The sequence below is a fragment of the Sinocyclocheilus anshuiensis genome, unplaced genomic scaffold, assembly GCF_001515605.1.
Source record: "Sinocyclocheilus anshuiensis isolate Anshui unplaced genomic scaffold, SAMN03320099.WGS_v1.1 scaffold1015, whole genome shotgun sequence".
In the NCBI taxonomy this organism is placed as follows: Eukaryota; Metazoa; Chordata; class Actinopteri; order Cypriniformes; family Cyprinidae; genus Sinocyclocheilus; species Sinocyclocheilus anshuiensis.
Window position 1 is genome coordinate 1,191,443 of NW_015546029.1, and position 5,234 is coordinate 1,196,676.

Sequence of the window (5,234 nt, forward strand, 5' to 3'; positions counted from 1 at the left end):
TCGACCGCATCGCCGAAGAGGCCGGTCTGGGACACAGGGGCATTAAGGAACCGAACTTTGTCGGCGCCCCTCATATCGACCAGACACAGCCAGTTTTGGCACTTCTGGACCACCATAGTGGACATCGCACGACCCAGAGACCGCGCAGTGACCTTCGTCGCTCGTGGCGCGAGGTCCGTAGCGGTGTGGAGTTCTTTGAGAACTTCTGAGTCGTGACCACCCTCGAGCAGGTCCCTCAGTGCCTTAGCCTGAAGAACCTGCAGTAACGCCGTAGCGTATACAGGTAACGACCGCATCCAGAAATGCCCGGGTGATACGTTGTCTATAGCAAGACCCACATCGTCTTTACAAAGACGTAACGTCAAGTTTGCCAAGCAACGTCGTCTTTAAAAAGAAGCACCCGAAATTGCTCTTTTAGGGAAAAAGCTCTTTTAGCGTGCTAAGGCGCACAGGGGAGATGATCACCTGCAACACAAACAGGGGGTAGTGCAGCCTGATGTGTGCAACCCACTCGACACGGGAAACCACCACCGCTGAAGCGCCGTATCATCCGACGTGACGTCGAGAGTGACCGACTGAAAGGGAACAAAGATTACTGGAGTATGTTTTACAAGAAAATATTTCAGTTTTTTTTACTTTAAAATTTGACATTTAATTCAATGTGTTGATTGCTGTTTCTTTGTAAATGTTTGTGAAAATTGTGTCTACACCATTTTTTTCCCCAGTGTATCTCTTTAAATGGGTCTACATAATATTCTACTATTACTTAATTAAAGTCAGTGTTAAGTTCTTCCCATAACAGTTTAGGACTGTTTTCACCTTTACCCATTTCTTTACAGATCGGTAAGGGAGCATTTAACAGCATTACTGTGTGACATTTGTTATAATTATTCCATAAAGGTCAAAGACTCTGAGGGCATAAGTATGGAGATGTAGTTATTTGCAAAACTATTTGGACCCTTAACCATTCTCTCATTTAACTGCATAACCTACATTATACATTAAAATGTAGATATTTTTATTTCTAAGCACTAAAATTAATTCTTTTGCACAGTCGCTGTGACTGCAGAAGCTTGTGCAGATGAAAAACAATTGCCCTAACGAGGACTCAATTGCCTTATAATTGGCCTTTACCTGCGACTTATTAAAATAACTATTACATTTTCTGGGTAGTTAAAAAAAGAGTTTTTTTTTACTATTATTATTCAGGTCGTGATGGAGATTTCAGCCTAATTTAAAAGCATTAATTAAAATGTGGCCCAAATCTTATACTGCCCACATCAAATCACCAGATCTGTTTAGCATGGAAGTGCTATGCGGCAGATTTATATATCTGCACGAGTGGGCATGTTTTTAAAGAAAGAAATACTACAAAATACTTAAATGTGGGAATGGCATAGGGGAGACTGGGGCTAGATGTCACACTTTTCATTCCATATTGTCCTTGTTATTTAAGTATAACTACAGTATACTACAATATTATAGTATACTGTAGAGATTACAGTATTATAGTTTCTATCAATATTTTGAATTGTTTATTTTTTTTCATTTTTACATTTATCCATTTTATTTTTAACTTAAGTTTTTGTTATTGTGTGTTTTTATCGTTTTATTAGTCAATGTTGTTTATGTATCTATAAAGTTATTTTATTACATTTTACTTCAGTTTTAGTTTTAATTATTTTAGTTAATCAAGTTAAAATTAATTAACATTAATTTTTATTTCAGTTAACACATTTGTTTGTGTGTTTGTTTTTATGGTTTTAGTTTTGGTTTTTGAGTTTGTTTTTACGGTTCTAGTTTTAGTTTAATAACCCTGATATTGTCACACTATATGGGGTAAGCGCTCACAACAAGATCATGCCATTATACTGAATGTTTTTTTAGACTAAACTTTAAACGGCAAAACAATTATAAAGCACATATCAGTTCTTAAAAAACAGATAAGGTACAAAAAAAAACATCCAAACATTGCTATGGCCACCAAATATTGTAATTAATACATTAAAATAAAACACAAATAACAACATTCCTCGACCTGACATTTATATCCTCATCCTGAGAACAAATCAGCCTTATTATATAGCTGAATTATATTATGTTCACTTGTTTATCTAGCAGCTATTACACAAATATGATATTATTTTACAAACAGAGAAACAAATAGAGACATAATTAGCGTAGCTGCTGTCACAAGTCTGAAACCAATATACGATTTATGTAATTGGAAATATATTTATATTGTTACTGAGGTTTTATTTTTGTTTTTTTTTGTTTTTTTTTTTTAGTAAAAAATATCTAGTCACTTTAAAACAATTTCATTTGAGTTGTAGGGCTTTGAAGTAAAATATAATTAAAAAAACTTTTAATGCAGTGTTTGTAATTCATTGAAGTGATCAGAATCTATTCTAGGCATTACACATAGTGAGTACACTATGACAGATACGTTGGCAGAGTGTTAGTAAACTAATAAACATATTTATGCAGCAATGCAATCAAATGTATTGTTTTATTGTTATTGTGCAGCCTGTAATTATCAATGATATGTCAATATGTTTATTCACCCTTCTAATTTTTATTTGTGCTTGAGGGAAGGTTCCCCAGCTTTGAAGGATGTCAGACCCTGCTGCTGGCACACTGGAGATGCAAATTACTGGCAAAAAAGCAAATGAGAGGGGTCTGTGCCAGTACTGGGCCCGTGCCAGTCCTGGAGAGGCGCGGACTTCTCATAACTCTTTCTCTCTCTCTTTCATTTTTCATCTCTCTCTCTCTTTCCAGGGATTGGCAGGACCTTCAGAAAGGAGGGAGGAAGAGATATTTTTCAAAACATTAAAGGAGTTTAATGCATCCCAGCTAGTCAAGAATACCGAATTGATCGGTGCAATAGGAACTGCTTCAGATTATATAAATAATTATTGGACATGGTGCTGAAACGCTGATGCCAGCTCCTTACAGGAATGCATTTTTAAAAGCTTTCGGATGTCAGCGGTATCTTGCATTAACAAATTAGGGCCAAATGAGAAAAGTTTATCTGGTATTTTCGAGTATTGGAAGAGATTTGGATTAATAAATCTTATACAAAGTGTGTATGTGTGCGTAGAATTGTGGGTAAATCGCATGAGGAGGGAGCTGAGGCCTCATGGATTAAAGCTGAATGTTTTTGTTTCCTTCTGTATGGAAGCCATGAGAACAGTTTTGCAGGCAGATTAAACAGAACGAGTTAAACTGTTTGTGCAAATGCATGCTAGCTGTCATAATGCGTGGAAAATCATGAGGTAAACTGATTACAGCTGACCACCCATGACAAACATTCAGTAAAAGGAAAAGTGATTTAACTCAGCTTGATAATCACAATCATCACTGCTTGTGTATTCAGCATGGACTGGGTTTATCACTGCATTCATTTGTTATATTAGCTACATGAGCTATTATAAATTCATCGCGATGAGCATCATTCTTCAAAATAAGTCAAAATATTTCCCATAAAGTACTTTATCTAACAAAACCATTCATATTTGGAAACTATGAGATTATGTTTTCAAAGGAACAATACCAGTTCCAATAAAGGTTCCAAAGGGTTTTTTTTACAACGATACCATAGAAGAACCATTTTTGGTTCCTCAAAGAACCTTTCAGTCAACAGTCTGCTTTCATTGCTGCTAATTCTTTGATGTTGGTTTGGTGTGTCATGGCCTTAAAAGACTTTCTTTTTTTTTTCTTAGTGTGAAAATCATTTAAAAAATCTAAAGGGCATTTTTCCACTATAAATAAGCTTTTGTGGAATGGAAAAGTTCCACTGATGTTAAATGGAAACATAGATGCCAATAAACAATAATATTTGTTAATATTTTTAAAGGTGTTGTGTAGATGCAGAATTCAGAATTTATTTTTACAATCCTCAAATGCATAAACGGATCGTTCACCCAAAAAATCTGTCGTCATTCACTCATTGTTTACTTGTGCAGAACACAAAAGATTATAATTTGAAGAACGTTTGGTTATTTTTGCCCATACAATGAAATTCAATGGGGCCCAAAACATCACTGGACCCCAATGGCTTTAATTGTACACTGAACAAAATAAAAACACTGAGACATTTTTCAAAATATCTTCTTTTGTGTTCCACAGAAGAAAGAACGTCATACAGGTTTGGAATGACATGAAGGTGAGTAAATGATGACAGAACAATCTTAATTATTGGTAAATTATACCTTTAACTAAGATTGTCTAGACAATTCTGCATGCACTGATAAGTTCCTGATACTAGTTTAGAGGTCTGAAGTGAACTTTTGGTGTCATGGATTGATAACTGGAGTGAAATCACTTCTTTATTCATAGACGTAAGTGGAGATCTGCAGCAACCATGAAAACAACCATGGCCGTCACAGAAAAAAACAATAATCAGTGAACTTTTCACCTCTATTACCCACAAAGCCATGAACAGTCTATGATCCCATACTTATTAACATCTGTCATTTCCAAATGAACTCAAGAATGCTGTCCATTCCAGACATGATAGTTGAGGAACGGCATCTAAATAAATTCAAGTTGTTTATCAGTAGTAATATTTACATTTTATGGCGAATACGAAAACAATTGCTTTGAAGGCGGACGGTTGAAGACTTCAAAAGGAGTTGGACGAGGAATGCCGAACACTTGGCGAGCATTTGATCTTTAAACCCCTTTGATCAGATATGTCTACCTAGGATAGCCATCTCTATTGTTCCAGCTATTGTGTTGCTCAGGGCTACTTTCTCAGTGACAAATTTGGCCCTGCAACAGTTAATTCAGCAGTTCTATAGACCTTCTCTTGTTCCTTTGTGCTCAACCAACATACGTGGTGAGATACAGATCTTACTGTTTGTAAAAACACCTCTGAAGCAAACTTACAATATGCGCAACCACTTACAATGAACGTATCAGCCTAACTTCATCCATTCACTGTCCATGAGAGTGGATAATGTGATCATTCTGGTCATTTTTCCACTGAAATGTTTTTTTCTCTACATGGTAATATCACTTACTGATATAATGGATGAATAAATACATACCTACTAGATCAACATTTTCTCTAGATCAAATGAATCACCTTCATAACATCTATAGGATAATGAAATTACCATACAAAGCGTTACAAAGACAGCATGAGGTGAGAACGGGAAATCGAATATAAAGAGGGCTGAAATGACCTTAATTACCTTGAAATGAGAAATAGATGCTGGTATCAGGGTACC